Source organism: Daucus carota, chromosome 3 (assembly GCF_001625215.2).
Source record: "Daucus carota subsp. sativus chromosome 3, DH1 v3.0, whole genome shotgun sequence".
Lineage (NCBI taxonomy): Eukaryota > Viridiplantae > Streptophyta > Magnoliopsida > Apiales > Apiaceae > Daucus > Daucus carota.
In genome coordinates, this window is record NC_030383.2 from 873,313 (window position 1) to 887,700 (window position 14,388).

The 14,388-nt window shown below is 35.1% G+C and overlaps 1 long non-coding RNA gene across 1 annotated transcript; it reads left to right on the forward strand.

The window, feature by feature from the left end:
* Positions 1–9,630: 9,630 nt before the first annotated feature.
* On the forward strand, positions 9,631–11,194 carry LOC108213650 (uncharacterized). Its single transcript, XR_010289777.1, has 2 exons — positions 9,631–10,415; positions 10,797–11,194. It is a non-coding gene; the product is annotated as an uncharacterized LOC108213650 (long non-coding RNA).
* Positions 11,195–14,388: the final 3,194 nt, after the last annotated feature.

The following is a 14,388-nucleotide window of genomic DNA, read 5'->3' on the forward strand; positions in this document are numbered from 1 at the left end:
CTACTCTCTCTCCCTCTGCTCCTCCTCCGCCCTAAACCAAAACGACGCCATCATCCCCAAAATAGACCCTACGGTTTTCAACAAATCCGCCGCCGGCCGCAAACAGACCTACACTCCTGTCCGACTAGCTCCGCGCTTGTCGTCTAGTCTCACACACCATCTCTTTGGTAATCTCTCCCATACACACAATAACACATTCTCTCCCAGCCATGGCAGCTTCAGCCGACATCACCGACCGCCCCCTCACCACCGAAGCAATCCCCACCATCGACCTCCGCCCCCTCTCCCAATCCGAACTCCTCTCTCTCTCCCTCTGCTCCTCCTCGGCCATTGACCCTAACGAAAACAACATCGTCACCCCGAAAATCAACCGCAGAATTTTCAATAAGTCCGCCGCCAGCAGCAAACAGACCTATGTGCGTCTGAGGTTGAAAAATTGAATCTTTTGAACAACTGCCTGAATCTTTTGGATGCTTGAAAAATTTGGAACATCTGAGGTTGTTTTACTGCAAAAACCTTACCAGCCTTCCAAATAGCATATGCATGCTGAAGCTTCTCCGAGTACTAGATGTAGACGCCTGTTTAAAGCTGGAGCGATTGCCTGAGCAATTGGGGATGATGCATTGCTTAAAAGAGCTCAGGGCTTCTGATACAGCAATTGAAGAATTACCAGCCTCTATTGGACTACTGAGTAAATTACAAGTTCTGTCTGCAGTGAACAGTAAGCTTAAATATGTGCGCAATAACATATGGAATCTCACGTCACTTACAGAACTGAGACTTTTTCAAAATGGCATCTACAAGATTGATTTGCCTGAGAGGGTAGAAAATATGAAGCTGGAAGATTTGATTCTGAGATGTAATATAAGCTTATGGATGCCAATGATTCAAAGTTTCTCTTCCCTAAAGTACTTATTTATTGTTGATGATGGCAGAAATGTCTCTCCAACCAGACACTTAAGCCTTTCTAAGCTTCACAACCTCCAATATAATATCTGACACTGGCCAACTGTACAAGTCTCGGCTCCTCCTTCCCGGAATTTCCTCTGAATCTAATGCTCTTGAATATATGTGGCCATACAGCATTGGAACAGCTCCCGGATATGTCCTACTTGAACGAGCTGATTATTTTAAATATACATAGATGTATCAACCTTCGATCACTTCCACCACTTCCTCCTCATCTGAAACTAAATGAAGTTAGTGCATGCAAAAGGCTGAAAGAGCTTCCAGATATGTCAATGGTGAAGGAACTGGAAAGTTTGAGTTTTAGCAGGTGCAGCAATCTGAAAGTCATTGATTTGAGAGGGACTTCCCTAATTATGGTATGTTGATATTTTTCTTCCCTGATGTTTTTCTCTCTCAGCTTATATAAAATCCACATTTATTTATGTTGCAGGTAGAACAACACAACTCCTTTTCATTTACGGCTATTCTACCAAACAGCGAGTTTGCAGAATGGTTGTGCTCTAGAGCCAGTAACAGTGGGCGAACTCTGTATACTATCTATGATATTTTTACACATTTTAATGTCTGGATGTTTTATATTATGCGCAAAAAAGGGGATTTTAGTCTTTACCATATCTCAAAAACTATTGAAGTCTGGGGAAATTGCCTGAAGGGAAGATGCTACGGTGAGAAAGGCTTGTTGCCAGATTCTGGACATCTGAAATGGACATCTGAAATTTACAAAAGACGGCTGTGAATAGCTACAAGAAGTTTATTCATGTGCATCTGCTATACCATATCGCTTCCAGAATTGAATCTGCTACAAGTGCATACTTGACCATACAATGCTGCAACAGATAGCTTATCCAGCTTTAAACGATCTGAGGCAATGCATTTAGAGAAATGCATCAATCTTCAGTTACTTCGATTGCAGCAGCCTTTGAGATGTATCAGAGCTGTCCATGGTCAAGGAAGATATGGTGGTGGCCGCACAAGACTGCATACTCTTTTACTGGTTTCAATATATTATTTATTAGCATTCTTAATTTTCACTACAAGAGAACGCAGTTTTACCAATGGAAATTGCTAAGGGAAATTAGTCCGTTGGTAGTTCCCAACGGATTTGTAATGATTTAACTTGTCAATATTCTCGCAATCAATTCGTAACAAACTACCAACGCTAATTTACCAACAGTATGTTCCGTTAGGAAGAAAAAACTCGTAACGGAATAATAACACACTACCAAGAAAGTAACAACGGACTAGCCACGAGTTAAGTCTTTTGGTAAATACTAACCATTCCGTTACTAATTGGTTAGTAGTTGTAGTTGACAATTAATATATATCAACTACCATTTCTAATCAATGTATATATCAACCTACCTTTTTCTTGTTGTAATTAATTATTCTTAGCCAGTCAAAAGCTTTGGAACAGATAACATCTCTTTCTCATCCATATTTCAGAAAACACAAATTTTCATTTTGCGTCTCTTACTCACTGGAACTGATCGATCGAAAAAGTGTTCATATTTTTTGAACTCAACTGGAAATGAGTTGATGCCTGCAGTCAACACAACTCTGTATATAAAGATGGGGAAGCTTTTTGGATCATTTTAAAAGTAGACCAGCAATCATCCATGTTTTCGTATACATAAGCTCCGCCAAACACCTTGTTCTTCGTGAGTTTCGATAGCTCTGTTTTCAATATTTGAGGAGCAGTTCGAGCTAGCTTGATGGAGTAGATTGTGCTCTGTTTTCCAACTCTTACTCGTAGTGTTTTTCAACTCACTGCAGTACACTCTCTCTTCCAGCAAATTGGTATAGGCGCGACAAATTGGCTCTGCGACATCTGCTCTGCTTCCGATCTGAGCTGAAGTGGTATGTTAACTCTTTTCCCCTGTCATTTAAAATTAGTTTGTATGGACAGATAGCCCAATGGGCTTGTTTTAATAGTCTTTTTTGACATTCTTAAACTGGAACCATTAACTAGTTATGCACATAAACTCTGCCTGGTGTAATCTGTGGTACACCTGTTAATTCTTTAAAGGCATCTTGCCTCAGGATAATTCATTTCTTGATAGCTTTTACAGCACAAAGAAGTATATGGAAGAATTGGGGCTTCCTTCTGAACAGATTGATTGTTGTGTTAATGGTTGTATGCTATATTGGGGGGAAGACATCAACTTGGAGGAGTGTAAATTTTGTTCACATGGGAGATACAAAATAAGAGCCAACAAATCAAAAAAGGAAAAGAAGAAAGTGGCTGTTAAGAAGATGATCTATTTTCCATTGGCACCGAGATTACAAAGGTTGTATGCTTCTCCGACGACTGCAGCTCATATGAGATGGCATGCCGAACATTATCAGGAAGAAGATGTGATGCGTCATTGTTCGGATTCAGAGGAGTGGAAGCAATTTGATAGAGCACACCCGTCATTTTCCTCAGAGATACGAAATGTAAGACTTGGACTTTCTACTGATGGGTTTCAACCATTTGGTGAAACAGGTAGGCAGTATTCTTTGTGGCCAATTATGGTGACTCCATATAATCTGCCCCCCTGGATGTGTTCGAAAGAACAATACCTGTTTCTATCTGTACTCGTGCCTGGACCAAAAAATCCAAAACAAAAGATAGATGTTTTTCTCCAACCATTAATTGGTGAGTTAAAAATGTTGTGGGAAGTTGGAGTGGAGACATGGGACAATTCTTTGCAACAAAATTTTCGTATGCGGGCTGCGTTGATGTGGACTATCAGTGACTTCCCTGCTTATTCAATGTTGTCTGGATGGAAAACTACTGGTCATTTAGCTTGTCCTCATTGTGCTCATGATCATGATGCTTATAATCTTTCGCATGGTGGAAAGACCACATGGTTTGATAATCATCGAAAGTTTCTACCTGCCAATCATCCATTTCGAAGGAATAAAAATTGGTTTACCAAGGGAAAGACAGTGAATGAATCTGCCCCACCAGTGCGAACAGGAGAGGATGTTATACAAGAAATTGAATCACTTGGTTTGATGAAAATTACTGAGTTGGGAAGTGATGAGCACAATGCTAAAGTCATCAAAACTTACAACTGTGGATGGAAAAAAAGAAGTATCTTTTGGGATTTGCCATATTGGAGAACATTATCTATTAGACATAATCTTGATGTTATGCATGTTGAGAAAAATGTCTTTGAAAATATTTTCAACACTATCATGGCCATTGAAGGGAAAACCAAAGATAATTCTAAGGCAAGGGATGATATTGCAATGATCTGTCGAAGGCCCGAGTTAGCATATGATGAGTTGACAGGGAAGTATCCGAAAGCATGTTATAGCTTAGATAAGAAGGAAAAAGAAAAAGTTTGTGAGTGGTTGAAAGATCTAAAATTTCCAGATGGATATGTGTCAAATATGGGGCGTTGCATTAACATGAAGAAATACAAGTTGTTTGGAATGAAGAGTCATGATTGTCATGTGTTTATGCAACGGCTTCTTCCGATTGCTTTTCGGGAATTTCTCCCGAATAATGTTTGGGAGGCTGTGACAGAATTAAGTCTTTTCTTTAGAGATCTCACTTCAGCTACTTTGAAGATAAGTGATATGCGTAGACTTGAAGAACAGATTCCTGTTATACTTTGCAAGTTAGAGCGTATATTCCCACCTGCATTGTTTGATTCAATGGAACATCTTTTAGTGCATTTGCCATATGAAGCACGCATCGCAGGTCCTGTCCAGTATCGTTGGATGTATCCTTTTGAAAGATATTTGCGCCATTTGAAGAATAATGTGAAAAATAAAGCTCGGGTTGAAGGATCAATATGCAATGCTTTTTTGGTTGAAGAAGCTTCCACTTTTTGCTCACATTACTTTCAACAACATGTTCAGACAAAACATAGAAAAGTTCCTAGAAATGATTTTAGTGGAGATGGAGAGAGCTTTGGTGGAAACATTTCTATATTTTCTCATCCTGGACGTGCACATGGGAGAGTTAGGACTCGACATCTTGATGATCGAGAATATATGGCAGCTCACAATTATATCCTTTTTAATTGTACAGAGATTGCACCATATACTGAGTAAGTCTATTTCTAGTGTTCACATACTTGTTTTTCCGTATTAATGAATGATCCTATTATCTAATTATTACTTTTTATATATAGGATTTTCATAAATCAACTTCGGGAGGCCAATCCACATATAACTAGTGTTGAAGTTGATCGGTGCTTAGAAAGTGATTTTGCCATGTGGTTTAAACATTATGTAAGTTATTTGAAGTTCATTATGTGGGTTCACTACGTATTTTCGTATTCTTATAGTCATTACTAATAATTTCAGGCTCAAGATCCATCACTAGTTCCAAATGAATACATTCGAGATATCTCATTTGGACCTCTTCGTTCGGTAAAGTTGGTACCTATTTATTATGTGAATGGGTACAAATTTCATACCCGGGAATATGGATCTGAGAGGTCAACATTCAACAGTGGTGTATGCATTAAGGGATCAAACTATAGCGAGACATTTGATGATTATTTTGGAATAGTTGAAGAGATTTTGATTGTCGAGTATCCTCGTTTCCCAATCAATCTGGACAAAGCTCTAAAGCTCCATCTGTACAACTTGTTCCTACTATTTCTAGACAGCACATTCGTGCTCATTCTGAACGAGGCAGAGAACAGGATTCTCCGGTTGATCAATCTCAGTCACGACTTCAATCACCAATGCAATCAAGACATGGCCCTTCACAGTCTGGACAGAGCATGCCTACTCCATCACTACAACTAAGTGCTCAATCTCGTCAACGCACACCTGAAGCTCAGTCTCGACAAAACGCAACTGTTGTCCAATCAAATCCAAGCTCGCGTAATATATTGTCAACTACTGATGGTAATGATAAAGTATGTTGGAAGATTGGCTCCACAAGTGGGGATGGAAGAATGCGAGTAGAAGTTATTAATGGAGTGTAAGTTAATTCTTATATAAAAATATCTAATGAATGTTTTTTTATTTTAATAGTTCATGCATTATATTACATTGCATCGTTTTAATTTCATATTTATTTCAGATTGGAGCCTTCATATGATTGCTCAGCAAGGATTCGAAAAATTCTGTACCAAGAACTTGAGCCTACTGGATATAATTGGAAGGCAATTTCGCAATTAACCAAAAAATTTTACTTTGATGAATTCAAGGTAATAATAACTCTTGTAATATCTTGTACTCGTAAATTTTGCTTGTTTATGTACTCACGTATATATTTTTAAGTGTAACCATATAATTAATTATTATAATTCCCAATCAGAGTCCTGGACTACTTTGTGATATGTTTGTTTTGTTTAATTTTAGAAATACTTTGTGTGGAGGCAGTCGGATGCTATTATATATAGTGGTTGGCTAGCAAATGCAAGAAAAAAATATTCTGAACTTGTTTGTGTAGCTCATGGTGATTGGGAAAAGCACAAAAAGCCTGATAATAGAATTGGGATGAATGCTTATTTGAGTTGGGTCGAGTTTTGGAAAACCTCACCTTTTCAAACAAAGTCTAAGATTCAGAAAAGCAATCGTCGTAGCGGGGTTGATGGTCAGTTTTCAACGCATACAAGTGGCTCCGCTTCTCATAGGACAGTTGCTGCTCGAATGGTAAGCTTATCAATGCAATTTCCTTAAAACTATTTCAATTATTTTTTAAAATGGATATTTTTTGTGCTCTAAAATTTGTAATCATATTTTTTAACAGAAAATACAGCTCAAACGGGACCCCACTGCTGATGAGTTGTTTCGTGAGACGCACATTAGACACTTGAAGAAAAACAAAAATCTAATTGGCGGGGATGATGGGAATTGCTTGGAGGATGATAATAATGTGGATGAAGAGGAGGAAATTTTGTGGATTGATAAAAAAAGTCAACAAACCTATGTAAGTGTGTCATATTAAATTGCATTTAGAAGTACCAACACAACTTCATCTATTATGAAGCATGACTTTTTGCTGTGGTTAAATCAAATATAAGCGGTAATTTTGAAAATAGTTGTGCTGCGATGTTTTGGTTTGGGAACTAATTGGGGTTCTGTTACAAGATCCAAACGTGTTCAAGAACAATACAGACTTGGCCTTGGTGTTGGTTTCATTAAAATCAAATTAAATGGTAAATAGCTATAATTATCTGTATGTTTTGGCCCTGAAAAGTGTTTTATGTTGCTAGGATATAACTTGGACTCCAATTATTGACTTCATTTAATTAGAGATGGCCTTTTGTTGCAAAGATAGATTTTTAGACTACCTTTAGTGTCTGGCTATATACTTGATTTATCAGTTCTATCTTTGATATCGTCTTTAAGTTGTTTTGTGAATGCATGTAATTTGCTCTTATTGATTGAATCCTGGTGTATAACGAATTGTGTCATATTGTGTCATATAGGAGGCTTTGGTGCATTTATTTTTTATGAGTAATCTTTCTTCATAATTTTTGTCTAGCAGTTGGCTCTGTTTTTATTTGATCAAAGTTTTTGTTTGACTGGTATTGTAACTATGTCTAGGAAACCTTTGCAAATCTTTGCGAGCAGCAGAAGGAATCTGGCCAACCTGTGGATAAAAATGCATTATTTCTTAATGCAGTTGGAGGTCCAGACAAGCGGAATAGGGTATATGGAGTTGGTTCATCACAAAGCAACTTCTATCGATCTGCAACTATGCCTTGCACTTCAACTGTTGATGAAGAAAATGAGGAGTTGAAGAACAAATTGGCAGAGATGAATGAGCGTATGAAAGCAATGGAGTATCAGATGGCCAAGTTCATTCAGGCTAATTCAGTCCAAGATCCCCAGGACCTTGATTTAGACAGTGAAAATGATGATAATTAGGATCTATATATATTAGTAACTGCTTATGACTTATTTCTTTTGCATATGACACTAACTGGGCATGGCAGGATAGTATTGTTGGTATATATGGATCAGGACTCACCCCAGTAGCACTGGTAGCTATTAGGTTCTAATATTTTTGGTTGGTATGGTTGGTTTAGTAGCAATGTTGATCTGGTTGGTTTAGTAGCAATGTTGATCTGGTTGAATATCGACATTTTGAATATATATTATATAATGAAATGTTGGGATTATTATATATTTCTTTGTTACTATATTTTGTTGTTTGTTGCTGCTGGGATTATTATCGTTTGTATGGTTTATATAATGAATGTTGGCAAAGTGTTGGGAATTTGATACTAAAATGGTTGGCAATGTGTTGGGTTTATATATTGAATGTTGTTGGTAAAGTGTTGGGAATTTGATACTAAAATGGTTGGCAATGTGTTAGTGTTATGCCTGTGTGATGCAATTAAATTCTGTTGGTAAAGTGTTAGTATGTGTGCACTACTAAATGCCAACAGAATTTCGTTAGTACTTCTGTTACCAAATCTGCCAACAGAATTCTGTTACTAAATGTACCAACCACATTTTGTTGAGAAACCGTTGCTAATAATACTAACCAAATATTTGGTTGGCATGCTCGTTGTAACATTGTTGTCGAAAAAATTTAAAATCTGTTATTAATTTGTCAGTAGTCCGTTGGTAAATTTAACAACGAATGTGTTCCGTTAGCATGAACTTCCCGACGGGCTATATGCCAACCCTCTGTTTTCATTATCATTCCGTTGGCAAGGTGATTTACCAACGGATATCCCTATTCTGCCAACGGAATATCCGTCGTTATATATGAATTTTCTTGTAGTGTTTGCGGGAGGTATATAATAATTTGTTCGAATTCTGCATGTAAAAATTAAGTTCAAAGATTTCTTTCTGTTCAAAACAATATTTATGAAAATTTTGGAATTAGAATAGAATGGAGATATGTGTAATCTTAACTTGATGATACTGCAAATTATCCGAGAAGTAGATCGTGATCACGGATTATCAATAGACAAAATGTAAATATAGTTTCCAAATTAGGAGACTTGGAAATAGAACTATGTGATGGGTAAATTTCGTGGAGCTGTCAAAGGCAGTACTATATTCATACGAGGGCCAGCCCTGAGAGAAGTTTCAGTTGCATTTCCAGACCAAAAGTAGATAAAGTAGTAGAAATTAGTGCTGACTGACTTTGTTTCCACTTTGAGTTTGAATTAGCAGGTTCCCCTTTCGCTTTGTTTACACTTTCCTTATATTTACGAATACTGATATAATGACAATTTTGTATGATTGAAATTAACAAGAACGAATCTAAAACGGTAAAACCATTCAAGAAATTGTGGAGAATATCGCAGGCGGCAGGACATACATGTGCAAAGGAATAATTTTCAGTGCTCGACTGATATACATATACAAATAACTCAATTTGATTCACTTCAACTATTAGGGATAAACAAGGAATAACATTTGCAATTTGCTATTTAAGTCTTGTAGGTTGCACTTAAATCTCAGAATCCTTTAAAAATGTTTTGTTGGAGTCGAGATGTTTGTAATTTTAACTTGATGATACTGCACTTATCCAGCATGCTATGTCGTGATCAAGCATTACCATAAAAGAGTTGCGAAGATGGTACCTACAGGACCCTTTAGCTGAAATGAACATAGTCCTTATCCGCTGCTTAAGCTTTATGTGGCTAAATTTGGTTCCCCTGTCTGGGAAAGATTCCACACCAGAGTAGATAAAGTGTAGATGTTTGGCATTGACTGACTTTAACAGTTTCCATTTGGCTGGGCTTAAAAGCCAGCTTCTGGGCTTATAAGTCAAGAACAACATATTTTTGCGGATACCATCAGGTAGGAGGGTAGTATCTGGGAAAATTCGGAGCAGATACCATGCAGCAATTTAATATTATATTTAACTGTGCAGGCCTTTGAGAATTTCATTATGAATTTCCTAACACTAAATTATTGATCAATCTTTTTGACCGGCTTTATTTCCGGACAAAATAAAGACCACACTAAATCTTTGCACATTCTCACCATCATTCCCCAAATTTCTTACAATCATTTTTACATGGCTAGCACAAGTAATAAGTCAACAGCCACTTGTTCTTCATCTCCTCCTAGCTGGGATGTCTTCTTGAGCTTTTATGGTAAAGATACTCGCAGAAACTTTATTTCCAATCTTTACTTCTCCCTGGATCAAGCTGAAGTTATAACCTTCAAAGATGATCCTGAACTTGAGAAGGGAGAAGAAATTTCACGCGGACTACTTAAGGCAATCCATGGTTCAAAGATGTTTGTCGTCGTTCTGTCAGAGAACTATGCTCGTTCACCATGGTGCCTTGATGAGCTTGTCGAGATCCTTAGTTGCAAGAGGAGCCAGAATCGGGTTGTTCCTGTGTTTTACTACGTTGATCCATCAGATCTTAGGCACCAGAAAGGGAGTTTTGGAAAAGCTCTTAATTATCATACGAAGCGGTACTCTCTGTTGATATTATAGAGAAATGGAAATCTGCTCTTGCTGAAATCGGCCAGCTATCAGGGTACCATCTCAAGAAAGATGCAGATGGGTATGTCTAATTACTGTTAAACACGTCGATTTCAGTTCTTACTTTTTACGAGACATGAATGCTGTGTCATATAATTTATGTTACATATTTAGTACGAGAAATATTTACGTATATTGATATAGTTATATCCTGTTTGTTTAGCAGAATCACTTTCTGCTTCTGACTTCTGCTTATTTTGACCCGCTTGTGTAAATAAGCAGAAGCACTTTTAAGAAGCTGAGAATGCTAGCTTTTCTCTCACAGCTTCTGCTTCTTTTCCAAACACTTTATTAACTTATTTACTTCTCACTTCTAAACCACTTCTTTATTTTAAGCAAAGAATCACTTTTTTTAAGTTTGGTCAAACGGCCTCATATAATTTTGTATGATTGAAATTAACAGGAACGAATCAAAAACCATTCAAGAAATTGTGGAGAATATCGCACGACACACATGTAAAAAGGAATTGCATCTTGTAGAATATCTTGTAGCATTTATTTGTATCGTTTGTGTAATAACTAATAAGTCAAGAAGCACTTATAAAAAACTAGGAATGCTAGCTTTTGTTTTAGCGCTTCTAGTTATTTCCCAAACACTTTAATCATTTATAAGTCTTATCTTACTTCTAACTTCTACTCCACTTATGTATTTTAAGTAGGGGTGGCAATCGTTTCGTTTCGTATACTTTCGTTTCGTGTATTTTCGTGTTTCGTGTACTCGAAGGTGAAACCCGTATCCGCCCGTTATTAATTTCGTGTACCTAATTTGAAACCCGTATCCGTTTCGAATCGTTTCGTGTATATTTCGTGTACTTTTCGTGTATATTATATATAAAAATATTAATATATTTTATAATCAAAAAATGGATTTAATATATATTTTCCTTTATAAATTTTTTAAATGTGAATGATATATATTATACTTGTATACAATTCTTTATAAATTTGTTAATGTATCTACAATATATATCCACACATACATATAAATATATACTTCACTCAATTATATATTTAATATATCATTACATATATAATAAATATAATCTACAAATATTTCGTGTACTTTCGTGTATTTCGTGTACCCCAAATGAAAACCCATATCCGACACGAAATCTATCGTGTAATTTCGTGTTCGTGTACTTTCGTGTTTCGTGTATCGAAAATCAAAACCCGTATCCATTTTTTTCGTGTCGTTTCGTTTCGTGTTAACGTGTTACGTGTCAAATTGTCAGGCCTAATTTTAAGCAAGAAGCACTTATTTTAAACCCATCCAAACGGTCCCATAATAAACTAGCTTCAGATGCATAAGTTTCTAGGATGTATGTGAGGATTTGCAAAACAGAGAGGTGAGTGTGAGTCATGTTTTTGTTATGGCTTGTGAAAAAGTTAACTATAGTATTACACTTAGAGGGATGTATTGGATTGGGATTTTAAAGCATTTTTTTGCATTCATGAAATCCGAGGGTATTCGATTGGGATTGTTAGAAATCCATTAAAATCTTGAGGTATTCAATTGAGATTTCAAATTATGCTACAAAATCCGGTGGTATTCAATTGGGATTTTAAATTATGCTTTAAAATCCGGTGGTATTCAATTGGGATTGTTTAAAATCCATTAAAATCTAATGGTATTCAAATGCTGATGGATTTTTTTTCATTTCATAAAATGATGGATTTTGTATCATTCTTCAGTGTATTTTAAGAGGGGTGTATTGGATTGGGATTTTAAAGCATTTTTTTGCATTCATCAAATCCGAGGGTATTCGATTGAGATTGTTTGAAATCCATTAAAATCTTGAGGTATTCAATTGGGATTTTAAATTATGCTACAAAATCTGGTGGTATTCAATTGGGATTTTAAATTATGCTTTAAAATCCAATGATATTCAATTGGGATTGTTTAAAATCCATTAAAATCTGATGGTATTCAAATGCTGATGGATTTTTTTTCATTTCATAAAATGATGGATTTTGTGGCATTTTTCAGTGTATTTTAAGTTTTTTGAAATCCTACCAAATTCAATGGGATTTTGAAGCATTGTACCTAAATCCTATCAACTCTGCGACATTTCATCAAGAATCCGCACATAATCAAAATCTCATACAATTCATTAAAATCCATAGACTAAAAACAATGCATTAAAATCTCAATCGAATACACCCCCGTAAGTTTTTTGAAATTCCACCAAAATCAATGGGATTTTGAAGCATTGTACCTAACGGGGTGTATTCGATTGGGATTTTAATGCATTGTTTTTAGTCTATGGATTTTAATGGCTTGTATGGGATTTTGATTTTATGCGGATTCTTGATGAAATGTCGCAGAGTTGATAGGATTTAGGTACAATGCTTCAAAATCCCATTGAATTTGGTGGGATTTCAAAAAACTAAAATACACTGAAGAATGCCACAAAATCCATCATTTTATGAAATGAAAAAAAATCCATCAGCATTTGAACACCATCAGATTTTAATGGATTTTAAACAATCCCAATTGAATACCATCGGATTTTAAAGCATAATTTAAAATCTCAATTGAATACCACCAGATTTTGTAGCATAATTTAAAATCCCAATTGAATACCTTAAGATTTTAATGGATTTCAAACAATCCCAATCGAATACCCTCGGATTTGATGAATACAAAAAAATGCTTTAAAATCCCAATCCAATACACCCCTCTAAATCCTATCAACTTTGCGCCATTTTATTAAGAATCCGCAAAAAATCAAAATCTCATGCAATCCATTAAAATCCATAAACTAAAAACAATCCATTAAAATCCCAATCGAATACAGCCCCGTAAAACAGTAATTTTCGTTCAATCAAACCTTGTCTGACAAGGTGGTTGTCTACCTGTGCTTAATAATTATTATTTTTTATTAAAAATGGATATCTATCAAAAATATCAATTTTAATGGTTTTTAACTTTTTTCTTATAATCTTATTATATTTTGAAAATTATTGCAAAAATATGATTTGTAACTGTGAAGGCAAACTGTCTGTAGCTTACAACAATATGCAACTTCTTTGTCTAAAAAGGTGATATCAATTTTGATTTAGATTTCAAAGTCTAGAGTTCACAATTTATGATTTAGATTCCGAATAATAATTAGGATTTAAAATTTTAAATCTTGAGTTATTTAATAAATTATAAATTATACATCAAAATATCGTGATAAATGACATTCTTGAAATCTGAATATTTGGGATAATGATTGAATGGATTCTTTAAAGTTGTTTAGATTTCGAGATTTTAATATATTTTGTTGACTTCTTTTTATAGTAGATATTAGCAAGATGAATGAGATTTTGAAGGATGAGGGAGAGATCATCTAAAATTTCGTCCACTTGAATATAATACTCGTACATGTACATTATCAAAATTACGTGAAATAGACCCTCTAATATCTATAATTAAAATATCACATATAAATTTAATAATATTCTCTGAATTGTTAAAAATTTGTGATAACTATAAAATAATAAATTTCACTAACACGAATTAAAGATAAATTATTTTGTAAAAACTGTGTTGTAATTATTAAATATCGATTCCAAGAGTTTATCATTCTTCAAAGAACTATATTAGAGGTGTTGTGAGAGTACTCGAAATATTAGAATACTTTAAAATTTTGATATTTAATAGAAATTTTCAATTTAATTTTTGAAAGATACTTAATTAATTTTCAGAAAATCCTATAAATTATGATATTGAAAATTGACAAACAATTTTATGACTCTTATAAATTTAGTAATTTGATGGATCACATTTTTTATTAATTTTTGAATTTTAATAAAATTTATAAGACTTATTACAATTCAGTTTAATACAATAATTCACATATAATCAGTGTTGTGAAAAGCGTAAATCAGTTCTAAGCGGTGCATGAACATTCGAGCGCTTAAGCGGTAAAGCGGACGCTTAAGCGGAATCTTAAGCGGTCTAATAAGCGGATTAATATAATATAATTAAATATTTAGTTAAAATATTA